At 40.1% G+C, this 12,651-nt stretch overlaps 1 protein-coding gene across 1 annotated transcript in view; it reads right to left on the bottom strand.

The window, feature by feature from the left end:
• LOC308077378 (uncharacterized protein) overlaps positions 1-12,651 on the bottom strand; it is an 833,561-nt gene that overhangs the window by 774,941 nt on the left and 45,969 nt on the right. The window contains exon 5 of the mRNA XM_080418049.1: positions 3,352-3,402. The gene's annotated coding sequence lies outside the window, so the exon portion shown is untranslated. The remainder of the gene's footprint in view (positions 1-3,351; positions 3,403-12,651) is intronic.

Raw genomic sequence — 12,651 nt, 5'->3', positions numbered from 1 at the left:
ATCAGATGATTCCATCTTCATCACTTGACGATTGAGATAATGTGTATTGATTTGTGTGATATTTGAACAAAATTGTAGGAGTAATATCAAAATATGCTTCTCAAAAAAAATCTGCCTCCTGGGGTCACTATAATTCATTATTCAATGTAATGGTAATGTGCATGCAAAGTTTCACTGCAATTAAACACTGCATTTGCAATATGTAGCATTTTGTTCATAACAAGTCACTCCTGCAAATTGACATGTCAATCTTAGCCAATCAGGATGGAATATGAAAATTCAAACAGATTTGTCTTGATCACAGAACTGATCATGTGTCCTGGTGACGCTATAAAAAGGCAGATGTGATAAGTGCACAGCATAGGTTTTTCCTTGGCCTCTAGAAGAAGCACGTACAAAGTTTTACACAGATCGGTGCAGTTATAGGTAGTAGCACAAATTGGCCTGTTATAGCGCCACCTTGAGGCTAATTTGAAATATGTGAAGTGGCATTTCTTTCTCAGCCTATAGGAAAGTGCGTACAAATTTTTACAAACATTGCATGCTGTGTTCATGATTTGAGGCATTTTGTTCAAAACGAGGGGGTCATTGAAATTACAAACAATGACAACCACTGCCCTACTTCATTAAACTAGAACACACTATAACAGTAAAAATAGCAGGTCTAAAAGCTCCCAACGCTTCGAGATACGTTACGTTTTGAGCTTGTAGATCTACTGTATTCAGTTGTTTAAAGTGTGCTAAGTAACCACATAAAGCCGAAGTACAATTTGATGCGTTATGAGCTTGTACATCTGCTATTTGCAGAAAATATTAGTACTTTTACTATGGTCATCAAAGTATGTTTTGATGCTAAACATTTTATTTCAAGCTCCAAAACTCTCCCCCCACCCCCCCTCCCCCAAAACACACACACCATACTCCACACCACCCCCCTCTGTCACACTGTAACTATTCGGGGAAAAAACCTATCTACAATGTTATGCATTGGGAGCTTGTAGATCTGCAATTTTGGATAAAGGTTGACAGTCTTTGGAAGTGTGAGTACAAGGTGCAGCAGTGGCTAAAGGGTAGAGTGGCCGGATGGCAACTGCAAGGTTCACAGTTTGATCTTGGGCTCCCCCAGAATTAGTGTGGAATTGTCTTTGAGCAAAATGCTGAACCCCTAATCTCTCCTGATAAGCAGGTGGCTGGCATGGTTTCCTCTGCCATAGGTGTACGAATGTGTTTGAAATGGGTGAAATTTTGAGGGCAACAATTGAGTAGGCCTACATTTCAAGCTCCAATTTAACACTAATGGTGTGTCTTGCTCAACATGACCCCCCACAACTCCGCCGACACACAGTAAACCATGAGGTTGTAGATCTGCTATTTTTGGATTGCCAAAAAAATCTTAAAGGTGAGCTTGTAGATCTACTATATGCAGTTGATTAAACTGTGCCAAGTAAACACATACAGCCGATCTACAATTTGATGCGTTATAAGCTTGTACATCTGCTATTTTCAGAAAATGTGAGTACTTTTACTATGGTAATCAAAGTATGTTTTGATGCTAAAACGTTTGTTTATTACAAGCTCCAAAACTCCCACCTAATCCCCCCCACACACACACACCCCATAATCCACGCCACCCACCTCTGTCATTCTTCAACTATTCAGGAAAAAAAGGCTATCTACAATGTTATGCGTTGAGAGTTTGTAGATCTGCCATTTTGGAAAAAGGTTGACAGTCTTTCGAAAGTGTGAGTACAAGGGCAGCAGTGTCTAAAGGGTAGAGTGGCCGGTAGAGCGGCTGGATGGCAACTGCAAGGTTCACAGTTTGAAAATTAGTGTGGAATTGTGTTTGAGCAAAATGCTGAACCCCTAATTTCTCCCGATAAGCAGGTGGCTGGCATGGTGGTGTATGAATGTGTGTGTAAATGGGTGACATTTTTATGGCAATAATTGAGTACATTTCAACCTCCAATTTAACACTAATGGTGTGTCATGCTCAACATGACCACACACACACACGCACGCACGCCTTCCTTCCGGCCTGGCGGAGACAATAAAGTGCAAAGTAAGTGAAAATAATAGGAGTTGGCATTTAAAATGTAAAGAAAATGTGTTTCAATATTAAGCTAATAATCTGGGGACCAACTAAATTATTTGGGGACCCCTCTGGAATTCTTAATAACCCCATGCATGTAATGCGCCGATCTCTTGTGAGGACGCCGGTCACAGAGATTATTCCATGATTTTTCAAAGGTACAGTAAAATCAGTTTTTGCTGGCAGCACTGGCACATTATTACACTATTGATATAGCAGTCAAAGAGTTAAGCTATATAGAGTATATATATTGGCAATGCCTCCTTAAAAATTGACAATGGATTGACCCATTGATAATTAGATCTAAAACGCTTTGATTTGCACATGTGTCATGTTATGTTAAACAAACCTTGCAGAAGTGCAGTCTGGGATGGTCCCCTCAGTCCAAAGCTGTGTTGGCCAAGATATCAGGTCCGGTGTAAAGCCACGCCACAGCTGAAAATTTCAATAAAAAATACTGTATTTTAGACAAAAAGTTATAAAAGTAAATAGCAGATCTACAAGCTCAAAAGTGATCTACAAGCTGTGAACTGGGCTTGTAGATAGGCTATTTAAAATAAGGCTACAAGTTTACAGTGAGCTTGTAGATCTGCTATTTTCAAATATGTATAATGCCTTGTTATCACATGGCTACAGATATCTTCAAAATTTGGGAGATAATTGGAAAATAGCAATCTACAAGCTCACAACACGATGCATTGTGAGCTTGTAGATCTGCAATGTTCAAATAGCCAAAGTGTAAATAGGACGGAAGTGGTTAATGTAGCCTATGTTTTTTAAACAATAATCAAAATCTACAAAGTAACTAAAGTTTTCAAATAGTTGTAGTGGATTACAAGTACAATAATTGTCTATCTATGCCATTTGCCGACGTACCAAATCAGCAATGCAACACTGTACAGTACTCACACGGCAAATTTACACAGATAAACAGACACAGTCTGAGCACAAGGGCGTGAGCATGTCAATATAGGGACAATAGCAGATCTAAAAGCTCAGAAAATTGGTAATTTATTCAACCCCGGCTAACCACACCTCTAATTAGCCCTATTATCACCTTTCAGTCAGCTGACAACTCTATAGAAACTTGAAGCAACACATACTTGTCACCTGGACCAGTGATTCTCAAACTATTGTAATGTCAAAGACCTTCCATTTTTCATTAGACCACAGACCCCCATAACCTAGTATTTGACACCAGACAATGTCAATAAGCCAACATTATATAGTTGCATCTAAAATAGGATGAGGATGTTACACACCTTGCAGTAGGTCTGGGATAGTGTGTCTGTCACCTGGGTCCGCAGCCAGAGCTGTAAAAAAAGAAATACAATATTTTAGACACAAAGTTATGAAAGAACATGCATATCATTAGACAATAGCAGATCTATAAGCTCTGTAGATCTGCCATTTTCAAATATGTATAATGCCTTGTTATCCCATGGCTACAGATATCTGCAAAATTTGGGAGATAATTGGAAAATAGCAATCTACACGCTCACAACAAGTCGCATCGTGAGCTTGTAGATCTGCTATTTTCAAATGTACAAGCTCACAACGCGTCACATTGTGAGCTTGTAGATCTGCCATTTTCAAACAGCCAAAGTTTAAATAGGGCTGAAGTGGTTAATGTAGCCTATGTTTTTTAAAGTTAAACAATAATCAAAATCTACAAAGTAACTAAAGTTTTCAAGACCCCAAGACAATTAGGCACACACAAGTGAGCATGTTTGTTTTTCAGGTACTTATGAAAGCATACTTTCAAATGGAAACGAATATACTAAATAATACATTGCATCCATGACGTGAAAACACAGCAACTATACCAATTAACTACACCACTGTACCAGTATGTCAACAGTCTTACTTAAGTAGGGGTGCCACTGCTATTATACTCCTTCTGGGTGAACACAGTAACTGCCTTTAACCCAAAATTGTGTTTTTGAGAGACCAATTTCATCCAATCAGGGGAGAGAACTCATACAGGACACAGCCTATCTAATCAAGTTATTGATTATGATTGGATGAAATTGTCAACCCACCCTTTATTTTCTGTTTAAAAGGGACCTGCAGAGACAGGGTGTTCCCTGTTACTAAACAAACAAAAAGCAATGATAGCTATCAGCATATAGCTTTCTATAAAATGGACAATAGCGAATAAACAGTGCCAAGACAGATCTTGAAATTTGAAACAGACAAGTCATATTAAGCTGAAACATTGGCCACATATGGATAAGACAGACATAGATGAAACACAATCAAGGCCTGTTAATGGAAACCAACAACGGGTAATTAATTCAACCCCTAATCACCCCTATTATCACCTTTCAGTCAGCTGACAACTCTATAGAAGCTTGAAGCAACACATACTTGTCACCTGGACCAGTGGTTCTCAAAGTATTGTAATGTCAAAGACCTTCCATTTTTAGCCAATGCATTAGACCACTGACCCCCATAACCTAGTATCTCTGTGTATTTAGATGTAACCAAATGGACCCTTACGAGTCCATTTATATTGTATCCAAGGGTTGCATGTATACAGTCTAGGAGATAAAGACCTCAGGGTCCATTTGGTTATTTTGAGAACATAATCACATCATCATCATGCATAGCAGACCTAAAAGCTGACAAGTGAGCTTGTAGATCGGCTATTTTCAAATATGTATAATGCCTTGTTATCACATGGCTACAGATGTCTGACAATTTGGGAGATCATTGGAAAATATCAGATCTACAAGCTCACAACACGATGCATTGTGAGCTTGTAGATCTGCAATGTTCAAATAGCCAAAGTTTAAATAGGATGGAAGTGGTTAATGTAGCCTATGTGCATTAGACCACTGACCCCCATAACCTAGTATCTCTGTGTATTTAGATGTAACCAAATGGACCCTTACGAGTCCATTTATATTGTATCCAAGGGTTGCATTTATACACTCTAGGAGATAAAGACCTCAGGGTCCATTTGGTTATTTTGAGAACATAATCACATCATCATCATGCATAGCAGACCTAAAAGCTGACAAGTGAGCTTGTAGATCGGCTATTTTCAAATATGTATAATGCCTTGTTATCACATGGCTACAGATGTCTGACAATTTGGGAGATCATTGGAAAATAGCAGATCTACAAGCTCACAACACGATGCATCGTGAGCTTGTAGATCTGCAATGTTCAAATAGCCAAAGTTTAAATAGGATGGAAGTGGTTAATGTAGCCTATGTTTTTTAAACAATTATCAAAATCTACAAAGTAACTAAAGTTTTCAAATAGTTGTAGTGGATTACAAGTACAATAATTGTCTATTGTCTATCTATGCCATTTGCCGACATACCAAATCAGCAATGCAACACTGTACAGTACTCACACAGCAAATTTACACAGATAAACAGACACAGTCTGAGCACAAGGGCGTGAGCATGTCAATATAGGGACAATAGCAGATCTAAAAGCTCAGAAAATGGGTAATTTATTCAACCCCAGCTAACCACACCTCTAATTAGCCCTATTATCACCTTTCAGTCAGCTGACAACTCTATAGAAACTTGAAGCAACACATACTTGTCACCTGGACCAGTGGTTCTGAAACTATTGTAATGTCAAAGACCTTCCATTTTTTAGCCAATGTGTTAGACCACAGACCCCCATAACCTAGTATTTGACCCCAGACAATGTCTAAAATAGGATGAGGATGTTACACACCTTGCAGTAGGTCTGGAATGGTGTGTCTGTCAACTGGGTCCACACAGCCAGAGCTGTAAAAAAGGGGATACAATATTTTACACACAAAGTTATGAAAGTACATGCATATCAATAGACAATAGCAGATCTACAAGCTCACAAGTGATATACAAGCTGTCAAGTGAGCTTGTAGATTGGCTATTTAAAATAAACCTACACGTTTACAGTGAGCTTGTAGATCTGCTATTTTCAATTTGGGAGATAACTGTAAAATAGCAGATCTAGAAGCTCACAAAGTGTCGCATTGTGAGCTTGTAGATCTGCTATTTTCAAATCTAAAAGCTCACAACACGTTGCATTGTAAGCTTGTACATCGGCAAGTTTACAGTGAGCTTGTAGATCTGCTATTTTCAAATATGTATAATGCCTTGTTATCACATATAGAGATAATTGTTAAATGCCAGATCTACAAGCTCACAACGTGTAGCATTGTGAGCTTGTAGATCTGCCATTTTCAAATAGCTAAAGAGTAAGTAGGGCTTAAGTGGTTAATGTAGCCAATGTTTTTTAAATAATAATACAAATCTACAGAGTAACTAAAGTTTTCAAATAATTGTAGTGGATCAAAAGTTCAATATTTGCCTCTGAAATGTAGTGGATACAACAGTGGATATAATATTGTCTATCTATGCCTGCCAATTGTCTGTGTCGAGACAGACACAAACACAGCTCCAAGGAGCTGTGAGTGACGTCACTGCCATGCGGAAGTAGTAAGCAGACGTTTATAGCCGTTAGCATCGGTTAGCCTAGCTGACCAATCCTTGTTGTTTTTAACCCAGTATCAGAGAAACTGTCGCTGCTTAAAGTTAGCTTGAAGATTTTAGCAGATCTACAAGCTCAATGTTAACAGACAAAATATATACAAATGCAATGTTGATCAAAAGCTGCATTCTGCGTTATATAATGAATTGTTATAGACAGATCGATTTTACGAAAACAAAGTAACCAGGTCCTGGGACCTGAAACAAACTTAACCTGGCGATTGCACGTAATTCATTTAAGGCCCGTACATGTACATAAACGTTCAAATTTCTAATATAAAGTTCTTACCTCATGGCCATGGATGTGCCAATTCTGTTCGGGCCCTCAGAAGTAAGCGTATCTTCAGTATTGTTCAATGAAAAGCATTTTAATCCGATCGGTGGCCATTTTCTCAGCATGTCCACCATATGCTTTCAACTGCGCAACCCCATCGGTTAGTAGGTGTACTGCACTCTGATAGAGAGTGCTAACTATGAGAAAATGGCCACCGATCGGATTAAAATGTTTTTTTTAATTGAATACGGAATATACGGTTACTTCTGAGCACCCGTATATCATTATAACATCCGTGGCTATGGGGTAAAAACTTTGTTTGAAATCTGAACGTTCATGTAGAAGTAGGGGCCAAAAAGGGAGAAAAAGCAAACACCGGGTTGAAGTTCATCCATGACAGACAACCGCCGTGTGATCCAAGGATAATAGTCTATCAGATAATCGTTATACAAAGTATAAAGTAATATTACTCACCTCAGACAAAAGACGACGACGTGAAAGTAGATCAGTGATATAATATGAAGCAAAATCAGGTAGAACAGTTTCCAATAGTAATCTATCAGTCTCAAATCAGCGTGTATCGAGGGCTAATCGAAGCATAGCATTCGCACGAAAAGTTGAGATGAGAAGGGGAGGAGGAGGGGGGAGTGATGTGAGTGTAAGGGGAGGGACAAAATCAGCAAGACCTGTGATTGGTCTGCTCAGAACATGCCCGGGCATGCACTCTCGCCCCCCCCCCCCCCACACACACACACACACACACACACACACACGCACGCGCAGGTAACCATTTCCGTATCCTTTTCGAAAGCGGATATGCAGCCGTTGGCTCTGAAACCGCATGTAAAATGATGCGGTTTTCATTGAACAAACAAAAAGACATTGAAGTATTAACCAAAAATAGAATAGAAAAAAAACACAGAAGCCAGTTACATTACAAATTTTGTTTTCATAGACATATATTGTAATATGTATTTAACAATGAATATCAATTAATCAATTATATCAATATTGCAATTGTAGAAACACACAAATATACTTAAAGTACCAGAAGTAAAAGTAGTAATTATTTTAAGTTTTCAAATGCATAAAATGCATACAAAATTTATCATTAGAAAATAGCAGATCTACAAGCACACAACGCATCAGGCACTAGGGATAGCTGGGCACCAAAACCAGCTTGGCACTAGGGACATGAGGGCACTAGCGACACGTGGGCAGTGGGCACTAGGGAAAAGTGGGCACCCATGGTCAACTGGGAACTGGGCACTTGGGACATGTGGGCACCTGGACGGGTGGACACCTGAATTAGGATTTATTTATTTTTTACTTTATTTTACATGTGGTTTTTGCACCCTGTCTGTCTGTCTGTCTGTCCGTCCGTCCGTCCGTCCGTCCTTCACCCCCTCCGTCTGTGAACAGCTGTTAGCACTGTTAGCTTGATCATAGCGAAAGTGTGCACACACACTCCCTGGATGCCAATTCTGAACCCCAAATCACATAGGCCTGTTTTATCGCCACCAGGAGGCAGCTTTTTGCAAAACCATTTTTTATGACAGTACTCCTACAGATTTGATCCAAACATCACATAAATTGGGACACAGTATCTCTATAGTCATTAAACGAAACAGGTCTTTCAGATTTTTCATAATTCCATCGTGATTGGCTAAGAATGGCTTCCAAAGTCTCTGTTTTGAACAAAATGCCTCAAATCATTGACACAGCATGCAATCATAACGTAACCTCACTCCTGAGATCACTTGCGTTTCATTGTGAGAGGATTGATCCCCCCCAAAAGCATGTTTTTGCATCAAACGGTTACATTTAGCGCATTTGTGGCGCCCCCTATGGATCAAAGTGGAAATGCTTTTGGGGATTCCTTGAGTAAACCACCCTCGACATGTGATTCAAATTTGGGATTGATTGGACGTTTCGTTCGGGATTTCTGGCATTTTTCGTAAAACGGGCCCCTCCCACTAACTTTGGAAGCCAATTACGGATGAACGGTAAGGACTATCAAAATGCCGTTTGGATATGTTTATCGCATGGGTCTAGAGATCATGTGTACCGATTTTTGTTAAATTTGGACAAAATATGTGGGAGGAGGAGCTAAAAGTGTGTTTTGAAGAAAATTCAAAATGGCGGAAAATCTATCCTGACGCAAATGGGCGTGGCCTATATGGGGAGTTGCGTCATGACCCAAGGAATCTAGGGAAAAATAAATTTTGATTTTACGACCTACGGTTCAAGAGTTATAGGCCAAAACGTAAAGGGGGCTGTTATAGCGCCACCATGTGGCCGATTAGTGTAATTATTTTATCAATAATTTCGGACTAAATTAGGAACCTCCCCTCCAAATCTGGTAACTCTAGCTCTTACGGTTTCTGAGAAAAAAATACTTGAATTTGAGTTTTTGCACTTTTCCATTAAAGTGGATGGGGAAATTTAATGCACTAATAAATCAATATCAATAAAACTATGCAACCAATCTCTTAGCCTTATACAAGCACACGATTCCCGGTGAGGCCGGTCATTTTGACATATGGCACTAAATTGGGAAAAATAAACTGTGGGAGGAGAGACGATCTAAACTATTGTTTATCTACAAGAATAATAATAAAGCCGGAGGATTACTATAGTCTGGTTGCCCTGTTAGGGCAACCACACTAATAATAATAACTAGACGCGTCGCAATTCAGGGCAATTGCAGAGTGTGGTTGCACCGACGCTAGTCGCGGGTCGCTGCCGCCGGGACTCGAGGAATACGCTGGGAGGAATACCGTCGGAGGCTGTGCCAATTACATTGTCACGTAACTCCTGAGATCACTTGTGTTTCATTTTGAGAGGATTGATCCCCCCAAAATAAGGTTTTTGCATAAAACGGTTACATTTTGAGCATTTGTGGCGCCCCCTATGGATCAAAGTGGAAATTATTTTGGGGATTTGTTGAGTAAACCACCCTCGACATGTGATTCAAATTTGGGATTGACTGGACGTTTTGTTCGTGATTTGTGGGCTTTTTTGTAAAATGGGCCCCTTCCGCTAACTTTGGAAGCCATTTACGGACGAACGGTATGGACTATCAAAATTCTGTTTCGGTCCAGATTATCGCATGGGTCCAGAGATCATGTGAACCGATTTTTGTGAAATTTGGACAAAATATATGGGAGGAGGAGCTAAAAGTGATCCCCCTAAAAATCATGTTTTTGCATCAAACGGTTACGTTTTGCACAGTTGTGGCGCCCCCTATGGGTCAAAGTGGAAATGCTTTTAGGGATTCGTTGAGTAAACCACCCTTGACATGTGATTCAAATTTGGGATCGATTGGACGTTTCGTTCGTGATTTTTGGCATTTTTGGTAAAACGGGCCCCTCCCACTAACTTTGGAAGCCATTTACGGACGAACGGTAAGGACTATCAAAATGCCGTTTGGATATGTTTATCGCATGGGTCCAGAGATCATGTGTACCGATTTTTGTTAGATTTGGACAAAATATATGGGAGGAGGAGCTAAAAGTGTGTTTTGAAGAAAATTCAAAATGGCGGAAAATCTATCCTGACGCAAATGGGCGTGGCCTATATGGGGAGATGCGTCGTGACCCAAGGAATCCAGGGGAAAAGAAATTTAGATTTTACGACCTACGGTTCAAGAGTTATAGGCCAAAACGTAAAGGGGGCTGTTATAGCGCCACCATGTGGCCGATTAGTGTAATTATTATATCAATAATTTCGGACTAAATTAGGAACCTCCCCTCCAAATCTGGTAACTCTAGCTCTTACGGTTTCTGAGAAAAAAATACTTGAATTTGAGTTTTTGCACTTTTCCATTAAAGTGGATGGGGAAATTTAATGCACTAATAAATCAATATCAATAAAACTATGCAACCAATCTCTTAGCCTTATACAAGCACACGATTCCCGGTGAGGCCGGTCATTTTGACATATGGCACTAAATTGGGAAAAATAAACTGTGGGAGGAGAGACGATCTAAACTATTGTTTATCTACAAGAATAATAATAAAGCCGGAGGATTACTATAGTCTGGTTGCCCTGTTAGGGCAACCACACTAATAATAATAACTAGACGCGTCGCAATTCAGGGCAATTGCAGAGTGTGGTTGCACCGACGCTAGTCGCGGGTCGCTGCCGCCGGGACTCGAGGAATACGCTGGGAGGAATACCGTCGGAGGCTGTGCCAATTACATTGTCACGTAACTCCTGAGATCACTTGTGTTTCATTTTGAGAGGATTGATCCCCCCAAAATAAGGTTTTTGCATAAAACGGTTACATTTTGAGCATTTGTGGCGCCCCCTATGGATCAAAGTGGAAATTATTTTGGGGATTTGTTGAGTAAACCACCCTCGACATGTGATTCAAATTTGGGATTGACTGGACGTTTTGTTCGTGATTTGTGGGCTTTTTTGTAAAATGGGCCCCTTCCGCTAACTTTGGAAGCCATTTACGGACGAACGGTATGGACTATCAAAATTCTGTTTCGGTCCAGATTATCGCATGGGTCCAGAGATCATGTGAACCGATTTTTGTGAAATTTGGACAAAATATATGGGAGGAGGAGCTAAAAGTGATCCCCCTAAAAATCATGTTTTTGCATCAAACGGTTACGTTTTGCACAGTTGTGGCGCCCCCTATGGGTCAAAGTGGAAATGCTTTTAGGGATTCGTTGAGTAAACCACCCTTGACATGTGATTCAAATTTGGGATCGATTGGACGTTTCGTTCGTGATTTTTGGCATTTTTGGTAAAACGGGCCCCTCCCACTAACTTTGGAAGCCATTTACGGACGAACGGTAAGGACTATCAAAATGCCGTTTGGATATGTTTATCGCATGGGTCCAGAGATCATGTGTACCGATTTTTGTTAGATTTGGACAAAATATATGGGAGGAGGAGCTAAAAGTGTGTTTTGAAGAAAATTCAAAATGGCGGAAAATCTATCCTGACGCAAATGGGCGTGGCCTATATGGGGAGATGCGTCGTGACCCAAGGAATCCAGGGGAAAAGAAATTTAGATTTTACGACCTACGGTTCAAGAGTTATAGGCCAAAACGTAAAGGGGGCTGTTATAGCGCCACCATGTGGCCGATTAGTGTAATTATTATATCAATAATTTCGGACTAAATTAGGAACCTCCCCTCCAAATCTGGTAACTCTAGCTCTTACGGTTTCTGAGAAAAAAATACTTGAATTTGAGTTTTTGCACTTTTCCATTAAAGTGGATGGGGAAATTTAATGCACTAATAAATCAATATCAATAAAACTATGCAACCAATCTCTTAGCCTTATACAAGCACACGATTCCCGGTGAGGCCGGTCATTTTGACATATGGCACTAAATTGGGAAAAATAAACTGTGGGAGGAGAGACGATCTAAACTATTGTTTATCTACAAGAATAATAATAAAGCCGGAGGATTACTATAGTCTGGTTGCCCTGTTAGGGCAACCACACTAATAATAATAACTAGACGCGTCGCAATTCAGGGCAATTGCAGAGTGTGGTTGCACCGACGCTAGTCGCGGGTCGCTGCCGCCGGGACTCGAGGAATACGCTGGGAGGAATACCGTCGGAGGCTGTGCCAATTACATTGTCACGTAACTCCTGAGATCACTTGTGTTTCATTTTGAGAGGATTGATCCCCCCAAAATAAGGTTTTTGCATAAAACGGTTACATTTTGAGCATTTGTGGCGCCCCCTATGGATCAAAGTGGAAATTATTTTGGGGATTTGTTGAGTAAACCACCCTCGACATGTGATTCAAATTTGGG

The sequence above is a fragment of the Gymnoscopelus braueri genome (assembly GCF_963280865.1).
Source record: "Gymnoscopelus braueri genome assembly, chromosome: 21".
Taxonomy (NCBI): domain Eukaryota; kingdom Metazoa; phylum Chordata; class Actinopteri; order Myctophiformes; family Myctophidae; genus Gymnoscopelus; species Gymnoscopelus braueri.
The sequence above is the reverse complement of the archived record's forward strand: the minus strand, read 5'-3'. Positions and strand labels throughout refer to the sequence as shown.